The sequence below is a fragment of the Dioscorea cayenensis genome, chromosome 6 (genome assembly GCF_009730915.1).
Source record: "Dioscorea cayenensis subsp. rotundata cultivar TDr96_F1 chromosome 6, TDr96_F1_v2_PseudoChromosome.rev07_lg8_w22 25.fasta, whole genome shotgun sequence".
In the NCBI taxonomy this organism is placed as follows: Eukaryota; Viridiplantae; Streptophyta; class Magnoliopsida; order Dioscoreales; family Dioscoreaceae; genus Dioscorea; species Dioscorea cayenensis.
The window spans coordinates 7,051,778-7,067,259 of record NC_052476.1 but is presented as its reverse complement, the minus strand read 5'-3'; the positions used below and the strand labels follow the sequence as shown (position 1 = coordinate 7,067,259).

The 15,482-nt window shown below is 31.7% G+C and overlaps 1 pseudogene; it reads left to right on the top strand.

Annotated features, from left to right (window-relative positions):
* The first annotated feature begins 5,989 nt into the window (after window positions 1-5,989).
* LOC120263093 lies at window positions 5,990-7,345 on the top strand (annotated as a pseudogene).
* Window positions 7,346-15,482: the final 8,137 nt, after the last annotated feature.

Sequence of the window (15,482 nt, the reverse complement as noted above, 5' to 3'; positions counted from 1 at the left end):
CTAAAAATGTTTACAAACACAAGGTTCTCATTCAAAAATATATTTTAAAAAAAATCATCAATCAATCATGAAGAGGAATGAAAAAAATAGCTAAAAAAGCTAAGTCTTATTGAAATCAAATGTCCATAATAAATTGCTAAAGCATAAACAAACAAGAAAAGCAAACTAAGAAAACAAACTAGGAAAGCAAATTAAGAAAGAAAGAAAGAAGACTTTTTAGTGCCTAGTAAATTTCAACAATGATACTTTTGCTTCCTCCAACTCATCAAGCCATTTTGTGAAAATAGCCATAAGATGAGTATATAATTTCTCTTCTTGAATCTCAGCAACCTGTGTCTTGGCCTCATCCAGCAGCAACTTGAAGATTCACTTGTGTAGGCTCGGAAGCTTCAAACAGGTTCGTTGAATCTGCTATCTTTTCACTCAGAGTCTTCATTGTGCCTTGAATCTCACAAAGCTCGGCTTGAAGTTGATGTTCCCTTTCAGCAAGTTTTTGATACCCCTCCTTATTCGCATTTATGTCATTGGTCCAATCTGTCCTAAGTTTGTTAAGATGCTCAAGTGGCAAAGTTCTTTCGTGTACGCATGCCTTAGCTTGTTGACTATGGATGCAAGCTTGAACATTAGGATCCTCTAAGGCTTCTTTAGCATATGATGCACATCGAGCGATCTTCTCTATGAAAGGCTCTAGACAGGTCAAATCAATGTTGAAAGGTTCAAAAAGTAATTTTGACTCCTTCACTTTGTTGATGATGACTTGATAGTTGTGATAGTCGAGGGATTTGATATTGTTGATCATCTCATCTCGCAGGCGTAAAACTACATTCGGTATATTCTTTGAACATACCAAGAGAGGATACAAATAAATTTTGACCTTCTATAAAAGATAGAAAATAATAAAAATAACAAAATAAAAAAGAAGAAGAAAGAAAAAAACCTTGGACTTGTTTTGGCAAACTTGTAACCCCGATATCGGCATTAGAGTCGCCACTTTCTAATTCTTCAGTGGGAGTATGAATGTCCTTGGCAATTTCTTGGACGACTAAAAAAAGAAGAAAAATAATATATATATATATATATATATATCACGGCGGTTCGCAAGAAAAAGTAAATAAATAAATAATACCTTCGTTCTGCATTTCTGGAGGTGTGGTATCAACATTTACGTTACCACTATCATGAGCCGTGCTTTCAATGTTAGCATCTTTGCTATCGCAAGGTACACTCTCAACATGAGTATTCCCGCCATCACTCTCCATTGAAGAGGGGCATCTTTTATAAAACTTGCTGAAGGAGTTCGACTAAGTGATGAAATACTTTCATCCTCTTGAATCGCTAAAAAAAAAAGAAAAATTGATGAAAAGAAAAGGAAAAAATATATATATATATAAATAATTAAATAAAAAATATATATAAAAAAAACCTTCTTGGATTATTGGTGGGTTCGATGGGAGCTCATTTTCCAAGGCAACTGGTGCATCCCCTAACATAAATAAAATTTAAAATAAATAAGGGGCAAACAAAAAAAGGGAGAAAAATGTTGAAGAATGATTGTCCTCCTTATTCAAATATAATACATGACTTCTCACCTCTCATGCATGGATACATGAATTAGATGGATGTTGGATTTCTACAACCATGCTTGGTGGACCCCACCGTGGGTTTCATATCATTCAAATGCATGATGCATATTGGCCACGTTACATGTGCATATGACTCAAAGAGTTAGGAATAAAATAGGTTTATAGGCCTATTCATATTTTTATCACAAAATATTTGCCATGTTGAAACCCCAAAGAAAGAGAATGTATGACATAGTATATGGTAAATAATAAATAAATAAATAAGAATAATAAAAAAAGTTATTGGAAAAATTATGGAATGTTTGGGGAAATTTACAAAGAATAAAAAGAGAATAAAATAAAAAATGGGGGGTTTTATTGCAAAATCTATGGAGAAAAGTGGAAAAAAAGAATGATATTTGAGCATGTATATATGAAAAAATTATGAAAATATGTAAAAATATGAGAGCTAGAGGGCTTAATTGAAAAAAACGGAAAGTATGAAAATATGGAAGTTTGGAGGATTATTTGCAAATATTGAAGAAGTGTGGAAAAAAATAAAGTTATAGGGGTTAGTTGCATAAAAATTATGAAAATATGTGGAAATATGAAAGTTAGAGGGTTTAATTGCAAGAAACCATGAAAAATATGAAAATATGAAATTTTGGGAGTTATTTGCAAATTTTGAAGAAATAAAAAAAAAGGCTTAGAGTTCCTGGTGGCATAGATTTTTTAAATTCATAGGAGTTCGAAGGGTTAATGTGCAAAAATGACATGAGGGCAAATACCTTGTGGTGGATTAGGAAGAGCTCCTTCAATCTCAATAATTTCCTCTACTCCAATGTCATCTTCTATCCCAACATTGTCGCCGACTCAAGTATTCTCTCTGGCACCGACACTTAAATCTTGTGCGTTTACTTGATCTAGATATAAGAAGTCGTCAAGTTCATTAAAGATGTAAAGATGAAAAAGAAGGAGAAAGAGATATTTCTTACCATGGGAGCTCATGTGCATCTCTAGATCTAATGGGGGAACATCATTAATTCTTGGAGGACTTTGAATATCCCTAACATTATCTAATGACGTGTCATGAATTTGTATGCCTATATTGGAAATAGGCTTTGAGTCAAAATTTGGACTTTGAGTCAAATAAAAAGAGTGAAATTATAAGGTTTAACTTTGAGTTAAAAAAATAATAATAATAAAATAAATAAATAAAATTCAACAAAAAAAATATAAAAATAAAAATTAAAGAATAAAAAAATAAAAAATAATAATAATAATAATAATAAATTAGAATTTTTGAAAATCAAGAAAAAAATTAGATTTAAAAAAAAATCGTTGGAAAAAAATTAAATAAAAAAAAGAAGAAAAAGAAAATCGTTGAAAAAAAAAATAAGAAAAAAGAGATGGTAAAAGAAAAGAAAAAAAAAAGAAAAAAAAACTGAGGATTTTTGAAAAATTTTTGTTAAGGAAAAGAAATAAAGGAAAAGTTGATTATTCTTTTGTTTTCAGAAAATTACTAATAATAAAAAAATAATAAATAAATGAAATAAGTGAATAAATAAAGTTGGCATACCTTCTGTTCTTTACCGCTTCGATGGGATAATTGGGTCAGTAGCAGGGTCAGTGTGATCAATGAATATACTCCTGTTGATAAATCTGTGGCTCCTCGAAGATTGCCCTTGCTCCCTATCAATGGCTCTCTTGTCTCTGAAGTCATCTTGGATCAAAAGTGAATGTTTCTGTTGGAAAAAGGCTTCAATAGTCCTCAACCATTTCTGTGCATAAACAAGTATAAGTCTTCCTTCTTTGTTATTCTTAGGGATGTAGAATGAGCTAGATGTCCTTTGGCGAGAAAGATAAAGCCAGTACTCCGCAAAAATCCCGACAGAAGGAGCCCTCCAGGGAACATCAATGAACGCCGGAGTATGCTGATCGTATCCAAATTGGCGACCGAATCGGTGTGGATTGTAAGGTTCGACAAAAAGATCTCCTGCACACCGAAGTGGAAGAACTCTACAACGAAGATTCATCACATATTCCATGGTATATAAATCCAATACATATGGTCTAGTCAGGTATCTGGAATCTCGTACTACCTAGTTATTATGATGCATGAACAAGAAAGGGCGAGATATGAAGTTGCTTTCATGTCGGATAAATTTTCTCATATATATAGGATTGACAAACGGAGTTGTGGTAGAGTTCATAAATTGCAACATCTTGGTATTCTCAGCAACCCAGGGATACTCAAGGTATTGTCATATATTCTCCTCTTGAGATATATGCTCCGAAAATAATAACCTGCCCAAGCATACAAGAAATGAACAAGGGAACATTGTGGTAGAGAATCCGGGCCCTCTTCTGTGTTCAGCCATGGTATTTAAGCCCAACTATAAGCGCTTTAGCACTGCAGGAGCAAAAGCTACTCTCCTCCCATGCGCGATATTGCTTGCCATCATAAAAACTCCTGGTCTGATCACCTTGCGATCACCCGGCATAATAAAAAAGCAAATCCAAAGTGCTATAAAAGCAACTAAATCTGCTTTGAAAACGGGCTTTCGAGGGGGATTAGCCGCTGACCTATAGCGGGAGCTATGTCTTGATCTCCTAAAGAACTCTACCCAATCCTCTAAGAATACATCTTCGTCGACGCTTTGTTGTGAAAGCCATTTAAAGACGTCAAAAATATTTCTTAAAATAGAAAGCTCAGGATCATATCTTCGGCACATTGTGTTATTAGGAGGTATGACTTCATCATAGATGTCTCCTGTGATTGGAAGTCTTCCCAATTCCTTGATGTCCCATAATGAAATTCCAATTTCTCCATGCAGGAGGTGGAAAGTGTTAGTGTCGGGACACCATAGTTCTACTAACGCTTTATAGAAGTTCATGTCAAAATCATAGCGGCCGGTTGAAGCCACAATCCCGCCCATCAATTCTGCTTCAGATAACTCGTTGGAGTAGTTATTGACTATGAATTTGGCCCACTCTGCATAATATGGAAGATCGATTAAACTATTTTGGATAGGCTCCCTACCTTTCCATCCCAGGCGGTGATTGATGATACTAGATCCAAGGGTTTTGAATGTCTTCAAATCTTTTACTTCTCCTTCAGGTTTCAAGCAAATTGAATTAGTTAGACCATTTTGAAACCAATGGTTTGTGGACAATTTGGCAATAGCCATACGATTTGGATAGCGCTTCACCCACTCTAATTGTTCTCCTCCTTCATATATGATTGCGTGTTCGGCTTCATAATCAAACATAGGAGTGTGACGCATGAAGGCTTGACCTTTGGGAACTTCATTCTTATTTTGGTTCATATCCCAAAAAGGTTGAGATGTATTAGCCATGACAAAAGAAAAGATTGGGGATTCCTATTCCTCTCACTCAAACTCACCAAAGAGAATTTCGTGAGACAAGTAGGAAGGGGGCATTTGTTTATATATAAATAATATAACGCTTGTCTTAATAAAATTCAATGTCCAAACGGAAAACAAATCCCAATTTAATTCTAATTGATCCTAATAATAGATATATTCAGAATTAAAATGTCTTAATCTTAATCTTAATTGATTATTTGGTTGTCTTGGACTAAAATGCAAATCCCAAGAAAAATTCAAAATGCAAATTATAAAATTGCCCCTGTGATCTTATCTCAAGGCAAATAAAAAAGGGAAAATTACAAAATTGCCGCCGAGATCATATCTCGAGGCAAAATGCAAATTACAAGATTATCCTAGAGAACACATATCTCGAGGCAATCTCAAATTTTAGGATAGCCAAACACACATCCCAAGACGATCTTAAATTTCATGTAGCCTGAGATCAGATCTCGAGGCAACTGAAGAAATGCAAATCCTAAAGCACTTAATCACACATCTCGAGGCAGATTCAGTTAAGTGAATTAAAAAAATAAAAAAATAATAATATAAAATAATAAATAAATAAATAATGAATATATCATAAATAATAAAATAATAATAATAAAAAAATAATAATAAATAAAAAATTAAATTAAATAATAATAATAATAATAAATAAATAAATAAATAAAAGTTTTGAAATTTAAATTTTCAAATTTGAAATTATTAAAAAAATTAAAATTAAAAAAAAGAAAAGAATCTGATCTTATATGCTTCGTTGTGATCTCACGGAGGAGTTAGGGTTAGGATAGGGATGATGGGGTTTTTGGGTTTAGGATAAGGACGAACAGGAAGTTCTTTTAAATAGGGGAAAAAGAAGAGTGAAAAGAGGGGAGGAGACCCAAAATCTTTGAAAGGAAAAGCTATAAGGTTTTTTATCTCTTCCCCTATGCTACCATATATATAAATATATATATATATATATACAAAAAGAGAAGAATTCCAGTGTTGATCGCCGTCAGCCGTCTTTGTCAAGGAGGTTGCGGACATGGTTGAATGGCTGAAATAATGCCACCAACCATGTCCGGTATCGCTATCCTCTTCCTGATCAACGAAGTGCCCTAGAGCTCTATTGAGATGTGACGTGGTTGAGTGTCCTGTGGCCTTTGTTTCGCTTTCCAGGAATCCATCGATCGTGGCCAGATCGCCGCTTCCCCCGCCGTGTGCTCTTTGAGAATGCCTAGGTCGCAAAGAAGCGCAAGTCTCGTGAGGCCATGCTCAAGAATTTGCAACTGAAGTCTCCCTCAAGACGACAGAAGAAGAAATTACTGAAGAAGGCGTCACTAAAGAAGTCGAAGGAAGAGGATGAAGGAGACAACTGGGAATTTCTAGAAGGAGAACTTCCTTACTGAATTCATTACATAATATTAGACACTGTTCTGTTGTTGAACTATGTGCCTGCAGTCCCCCTACAACATCAAACTCTAAGGAAGACTATTACATCACCATACTACTTGAAAGATCGGGGTTATTATTGTATGCTGAAATTTTGGTGCAACTAGTACAAGGAAATCGAGCAAGAGTCCTTTGTTTCTTAAGTATTAAGGACTGGTTATAGATTTTTAGAGTTTTCTGGTTTGATGTATGTACTTCAGAAATACTCCAGGATACATGCAAATTATAGAGCTCATCATGATAAAAAAATAACAAAGAAATTATAATGCCATCTTCCCTGGTTTCACCACTGAGTTATCTCCCATGCCTGGGACTTATCTGGAGATGAAGCCAAGAAGCTGGTTGAAAGCCAAACCAACGTAGGCATTATCGAACTGAAGGATGGCCAATCCATGACCATCTTCAAAAGGCGTGAGGGAATGGCTTTGAACAACTCGGAGATACCTCTAGATGTTGATATTAAGAATGGTGGTCATGTCGTGGTTCTAAATACTCAGAACCTTCCTTGGTGCTGATCTCATTAGGGTTGATGCTCACTTAATGTGTTCCCTTGGTTTTTCTTGTGACTTTGCCTACCAAGTAACCTACATTGTCAAAGGCAGTGGCTATGTCCAAGTTGTCGGTATCGATATTAAGCGCAAGCTGGAGACTAGAATCAAGGTTGGCTATCTATTCATTAACCCCAAGTTCTTTGTCATGTCCAAGATTGCTAATTCTGAAGGCATGGCATGGTTCTCCATCACCTCCGCTCCAAACCCATCATTCACTCATTTGGCTAGAAGGACTTCAGTGTGGAAAGCTATTCAACACTATTCTAGAATGGGGAAGCTCTTCAGGTCCAAGAGGACTTCAGATGAAATCTTCTTTGCTCTGCCCAAGTTTGATGCTAGTACAATGAGAAACCCGCATGGATATGAATATGATAAAGCTAATCAGGACGATATTCCAATTTGTTAAGGAGGAGAACAAAAGATCCTTGTGGGCACTGATTAGATTGGCATGGGCATTATATGCTCTATTCTGTTGACATATGCTTGCATAGAGTTGGTCGTGCTGGTTGTTTTGTAACCAAGAGGCTTGCAATTACATTAGTGTCATCTGAATCTGACTCAGAAATTCTCAATAAGGTCTAAGAGAGGTTTGATGTTGACATTAAGGAGCTTCCTGAACAAATTGATACCTCTACATATATACTTGCCTGATAATCGTTCAAGTCGTTTGGTGAACAATTTTCGGTTGATCTTTGTTAGGCCTTTAGTTGGGTTTCTAAACAAGGTGTATTTTGACTCTCTGCCATTTATTTTGGTAGCAGACATTGAGATGCCATCCTAAAGTCAAGATTTTTTTTAAAAAAACTTATTTGGTCATGTTATTAGTCTCCCAGCTGGTTTCATTCTGTGTAAATATAGCATGGAACTGTGAACATCTGTTGTTGAGATGGTGATAGGGGTATTGATGGTAATTCGTGCATGGGATCAATATGGTATGCTATAGTCTCATGACATGCAATAATAATAATAATAATAATAATAATAATAATAAAAGCATGGGCCCATCAATAAAAAAAAAGCTAACTTACCATGTCTTCCAAAATGAAAAGCATGTGCATTCATGCATGGCCAAATAATAATAATAATAAATAATGATAATAAATGAAAGGCTTGCATATGGCCATTCAAGCATGCAGACGTGCATAATAAATTTTTTTTTAAAAAAAATCATGCATGTTCATGACTTAAAGAGGTGGCCACCATTAAAAATAAATATATATATATATAAAAAAAGCATGCTTACGTGCATAAAAAAATTAAAGAAGAGAGAGGGTGGGGGTGCATAGCATACGTGCATGAAATTTTAAAAAATAATAATAACAAAAGAATGAGAAAGCATACCCATGTACATAACATAAAAAAATAAAAATAAAAAAATATATAAAAAAAAAAGAAGAGAAAGAGTATGCAATAAAAATATATGTATATATGTATATATATATATATATATATGGGTTCCACCACGCAAGAGATACACTTGGAGCTCTCTTAAGAAATAATGAGATACATGCATGCACATATATAAATTCAAAAAAATCCATAGCTCACCATAAGAGAGACAATATGAGTATGGATATATATCAAGTGTGGTATTTGAACAACATTTCTTTCTATCCAAAGCAACACCATGGGTTAGTCAATGATTAAAATTCATGTCCCAAAGACAATGACAAATTTCAAAGTGATAACAAGATGCATATCACATACAATAGCAAGCCAAATATGCAAGGCAGTAATAAGGCAAAGACAACGATGACTTATTTATTTCAAAATGGCAACAAAAATTTTGAAACGACAATAAGGCACGCAACGCGGTGGCAAGGCACAGGTAGAGGCAATGATATAAACTATATATATATAAGTGATGTCATAAATATGTTTATATAATAAAGTAGCAGAATTTATAATTCGCAAATCTTCTTACCTTTACTTGTAATTTTTCCCTTAATCGGAGGTTCCCAAGATACTAATCTGGGGTGATTAATAATAGAGGCTTGCCTTTATTGGAAATGGAAGAACCCACAAAACGAATATGATATTTGTGCTTCGATGTATCATTTGGTTTCTTCTTCACGGACATGATGCTAGATGCATATTTTTCGATCCCACAAGTACTATGTAGCCTATCGTTAGTTTGTCAAGTTAGTCTTGTTTAGAGAATTGTTACATTCAGCTTTATTGTTAAGTTTGTATAGGGATCAGGTTAGCCTTATGATGCTCCAAAGTTAAGGTAGTGTTTAACCTCACTTGAATTATCATGGCAGTATGTCGCATGTGGGACCTACGGGTCAGGGTGTGACACATACTGTTGGATAATCCCCTTGATTAGGATTGATTACACATGAATCTAAATATGATCATCATTCAATTCATAATATTTTTTGGTATAAATAAAGAATTTGCTATGTGTGATATGTGACATGCAACTTAGACATTAAAATAAAAACATCGTAATGAATAGAGACTATATCAAATATTTTTAATATAAATGCAAATATTAATAGTAAAAATACAAAATTTACTTAAGACTTTATTGGTTGTTGTGAAAAGTTTATTGAATTGAAGGAAGAGATTACAAAGGAAAAAATATGATATAATTGACTAATAATATATACTTAAAATTTTCTCTAGAACATGGATATTCATCAATATCAGAGTTGGATGTATACAAATAAGCTAATGGTAGTTTCGAAGAGTATTAACTAATGAATTTTATCACAAATTCGATACTTTTGCAACACTATAAAAAATTTCTTCTAATGGAAGAATTAGGTGCCATTGTAGGAAATGTAAAAATCTTAATTGTGAAGATCTTTAGAACGTGAAAGATCATTGATACTAAAGATAATTTAAACCTAGTTATTGATATTAGACTTATTTTGAAGAGACTAATTCTAAAAGTGATGGAAGCATTGATACCAATCCAACTACTTTATGTACCACACTAATGGATAATTATGAATAGTAGAGTATAGTTAAAGCTTTGGTTTATCATGCTATCAGTTAAGAGGTTGGATGAAATTTTAATTTATTTGTAAATGAGTATCCTAATAAAGAAGCACAAAAATTTGAAGATCTGGTCAATACTGGCCAGAAGCCATTATACTGGGTATGCATTTAAGCACATTGAGTTACTAGATGCTTTCATATTGTTGAGTCTTAGTCGAAAAGGAGCATATCACATTGTACCTTTAATCATAATGGAACTAATGAAATGAGACACATTCTGAAGATAATATGGTACTTGAATATGTTTGTGTCCATCTTCTATTGCATTACCTACCTATCATGAATTTCATATGACTTTTTCCATCTTTACACCAAATTCTGCATCACAATGGCATATACCTCCTACACAGTTCAATAGCTATGATTCTAGACCATTGTTCTATGCCTTCACCATAACCTAGACATAAAGCTATATCTTGTGTGATAAAGGATGAAGCGGTATCACATAATGATATTCGCAAAAGAGTTTGTGCCTAAGCGGTGAAGGAAATTAACTAACTTATTACATCAAGAATGTTGTATTTATGTATAATTTAATCTAAACTAATTGATGTGCTTTATGAAAACAACATGGAATATATTAAATAATTACATTTTCTATAACTTCAAAGATGATTTCTTTTCATGTAGATGAAATATAGTTGCCTAAGTCCATATATTTTTGTTTCAATTTATATTCATATATATTGCAAACCAAGTCTACCAATGCTGCCCCACATCCAACTACTTTGTTCGACCACAAACATCATAGGAAACAATAGTAGTTCATGGGTGGGTAAGATATTAGAGGTTATATTTTATATAAGTAACATATACATATGTTAATCATGTAATGTATTCAATATGGAAATCAATTTTTAATTAATTTTATCATTGCTAATAGAAAAACTATAATTGCTCAAGAAAGAAATGACACAAAAAGCTTATGATTAAGTAACCCGCCACCAAATAAGTTAGATATGTGGCATAATGCATGTAGAGTAAAAAGGGGGAAAGGTTTATAGTTTTGGAATTTGATTGAACTGTAGTAGTTAGAAGACCATGCTCAAGCTCTTACCATGCCAGTTGGCACCTAGAGTAATAACTAACTAGATGGAAAATCATATAGAGAAACAATGAAAAATTTTAAAAAAAAATTGCAAGAACTAAAGATAGAGATAAATGTTATTTTGGTAGAGAAAAATGAATTTTGGTTAGGGAAAGATCAGATACATTTCAAGTTTGCAACTTATTAGTTCTAACAAATGATGGAATGACTGGAATTTCTTGTCTTTAATCTTCAAATATTACTTTAGGAAAAGAATAAAAAAAGGTAGAAGAAGACAAAGAAGGAAGATGAAGATGATGATGAGATAGAGGAATCAAATGAGGAGGGTGATCATAATAATCAGTAGTGCAAGACTATATTTCTCACTAATATGTATTTTGTACTTTTATTAATATTATTTTATATATTATGTTCATTTTTTTAATTCTTTTGATTATGAATATGCTTTTATAACTACAAAACTATTCAATGATTACAAACAGATTTTAGATTGCACTTACATTATATTTGCATTTGTTATTTTTGTTTATTTTGAAAATTTATTTAAAATAGTGGCCTAGTTGAGGACTCAGTAGGTCACTAAATTTCTATTTTATTAATAACTAATTTAATGATGACAATTTATTCTCTAAATATATTGCTCTTAGAGATTGATGCAATGACAATTAGCTCAATCTCTATTAATATTTAGAGACTGGTTTATGTTTGCTTTATCGCTTTCTATTTGGCAATCTCTAAATTAGTCTCTACTTTGTGATCTATTTATACACTATTTTCAAGACAGATTAGCTAAATTTATTGCAATATACTATTGTGAGGTCAGTAAGATGCAGTTACTAAAATATTATTGATGCTTGATTTAGTGATGCCCCTTATCAAGCTTTCTAGTTGTGTCACAAAATAATTTAACAACCAAATTTTACATTAGTAGAGAATGGTATGTTCTATTATATAGTAGTGAAAGCTGAAACACAATTAAACACTGTGATTTTATATTTGCACTCGAAGTTCTATTATCTTAGTTTCAAAGGGATAATCGTGTAAGGAAATTTATGAAATTGCATCACCTCCCTCTTAATAATGCTTTTGTATTCTAGGAAGCTAGACTATTTTCAGAAAGTTTACTAATCGAATATATATTATTCAAAGTTTATTAATATGAATAATGAAATATACTAATTTAAGAAAGTAAATGTTGGATTAGTGATGCAACTTATCTAAAATATCTTTTTGCCAAAACACTATGATAGATACACAACTAGGTTTGTAGTTGACCACTATAAGTTGAATGTTTACTTAACTTTGATACACTTTGGTGCTTACTTGTTTGAGCTATGATGAGGTAAGGCCTTATATATTTACTAAAGAATATGCAATGCGTACTTACTTGGATTAGAGATAGATTTAGGCTTGTCAACAACTATGCTTTCAACTGAATTAAGAAGAAATGGCTATATTGGGAATGATGGTAAATTGAAGTTGGAATTTAGAATTTTTACGTAGAATATGCAAATAACTAGACTATTTGGAAAAGAGTAATATCAATATTAGAAAAGAAAAATATTATTGCAAAAGCTAAAAGAGTTTATCTAGTAGAAAGAGAAACTGAAAAAGCAAAAATAAAAAATAAAATAGACTAAAGGTCAAAATTTATTATAACTAATAATGAATTATTTAATATACTATAACCTACATAAAAATGAAAACTAAAATAATGTCCAAATGATCCCTGGATATCATGATCTTCCTTTCATATTATTCATATGCTCATTACCAAGATATGCTCGACATAATTAGAGAAAAATAAATAGGATAAAATTACTAATCTATTGATAAAAATTCATCTACTTATGGTATATGGTTAAACAAATAAATAAAAATAAATCTGAATAATTTAAAAATTCAACTTCATATTTGATTAACTATGTTTGAAATAAGTTATTCAAAATTCTACTAAAGAGAAACTTTTAAGAATGATATATATGACTAGACATCGGCATTCCTTTGAAAGTTGGTGCAAATTTGGCAACTGCAATCTTGGAAACGACACAACTTGCATCCAAAACAGAAGCATGTTAAACAACCTTTGCAAGATGCTTTACGAGGACATCCTTTTAGGGCTTTGCGGCATGCTCTTTCTTCTCGATCATAGCAAGTCATCCTAGATATTAAAATGATAAGTATGGCATTCCCAACTATAAAATATTAGCCACATCAAATTATATCAAATAATAAACTCTAATAACTCAATTAGATGATATGTGAATGAACATAGTGGTTTAAGTTTTAGTCATGCATATTGTAATAATACTCTAATTTGCACTATTTTTTTTTTTACACTTGCAAGGAAAAAATTGTAAAATTTAAGACAAATTTTAACACTTCAAAAATTTGATTTCCATTTTAAGTATTGTTGTGATTGAGAAATTAGTTATAACATGCTTACTTTGAAAATTGCCAATCTGAACATGTCCAATTTTCATTTTCCCTAACATCATGATATGCACGACATTCCTCTAATATCTGCATTCGAAATCGACGCTCTTTTTTGCACTGTGCACATTGAACAAACTCATCAGCGATGAAATGGCTCTTTCTTGCGATGCTTAGATGAGTTATCACTAGAATTTGATGCTAAGTCATAACACTTTAATAAAGAGGTTTTCACTAATGGGATTTTATTTCCATCAATCGTAACCCATATATTATTTTTCCATCTTCCAAGATTCCCCCTCTCAAATGTTTCTCAAAAGTAGCTGGGTTTAGATTATCTGCATATTCATAAACAATATAATTAATGGCTCAAAAGTAGTAAACTAAATTTCAATTATCTATAGAAACATATATACATAATCATAATTAAAAAATTTAATTTTCGTTGAAAATCGATTGTGGAAAGTTTATGACCATGTTCCATTTGATAACAAATTTAGATTTACTAAAACTAACCTCGAATTCCTATTTGCTAATTGGAGTATTAAATAGTAGAAAACAAAATTTTCATGGCGCATTTAGAATAGATTTTTTATTATTTAAATGGCAAAGAGGTGTTAATAGCTAAAATTTTCTTATTTTAAAATATGCATAATAATATATTAACTAAGATTTAATATTCAAAAAGAAAATAGAGGCAATATAAGGTTTATATAAAGCCATGTTGAAGACATAATCAATATAACAAAATATCTAAGGAAATTAAAAGAAAATAAGTTTATGTATTTGGAAATATATGCACATAAGAAGTACAAATAAAAACCTAAGTTGAAAAGCATAACGAAATAGTTTATACATACAGAAAAATATACTGTCATTACTCAATATGAATAATATAATCTTTAATGAATATTCATATATTTCTAACATAAGCCTATTTAGTAAACTTTACGTTATCCTATATAATTTATAAAATATCGATAGGTGGGTTTAAGCAAAAAACCATTCAACTTTGAATACAATTTTTTTTTCCAAGTTAATTATACAACATTTATTTATTATAATGAAACAACATTGACTATATTATAATTTGAAGATAATTTAATGATATTATAAAGGAAGTATGAATAATATATGAAGCCTATATGAACATGATTACAAAACTAGGCTTAAAATAAAATTTAACATAGAATGTAGGAAATGCAAATCCAACCAACCATCATTGCATCCTGGAGTGCAATCACATCTAATCTCTAGATGCCCAGATTTGAATATTCGCAGTTTTCCAATAGTATCACCTAATCGTCGACTTGTGCATCCACATGTAACCTCAACAAAGTTTGCTTCAATATTTAAACCTCTTATATCTTTTAGTTCTTCATCAAGAAAACATATTAGGGCCATCTTTTTCAATATCACCCATCATTTTCTTTTCCATTAGACCACCCATCTAAAGAGGAGGCCTTCTTCATAGAGTAACAAGAGTGAGAAATCAATCCAACTTAATAAATCAAACAAGTTGCTCCATATTTGTAAATAAACCTAGAACAAAATATATGATGTAATAAATATGTGTCACATAATAAAACTTGCCCAAATTTCTACTATAGTTGTCATCAAATGTATACATTTAAAGTGACTTTGATTTTCTTGTATTTCATTTCTAGTATAATACTAGCATATATTTTGTGTAACACAAATTCATAAGTTGTTCAAATTTCTATCACATTTGATTAAATTTAACAAAATAAATAACATCAAGAAATGTCAAGTAATACCATGACTAACAATAGTAATACTATTTTGGCTTCACTTTTTGTTTTATGAAAATACAAATGAAAGCTTTAGAACACATTAAAAGATATATTTGAGAAAGATTAATTAGCAACATATCCCTCTTTTGCGTGAAGCCAACAATTAAAAAGCCAACTCTATGCCAAGAAATATTAATTGCATCGATTAGTACGATGTCACTGTTTTAAATGAATATTTTTTTGCAAATCATAAGTTTTTATTTCTGAAGAAAATATATGAAAGAATCCTTTTTGAGCTT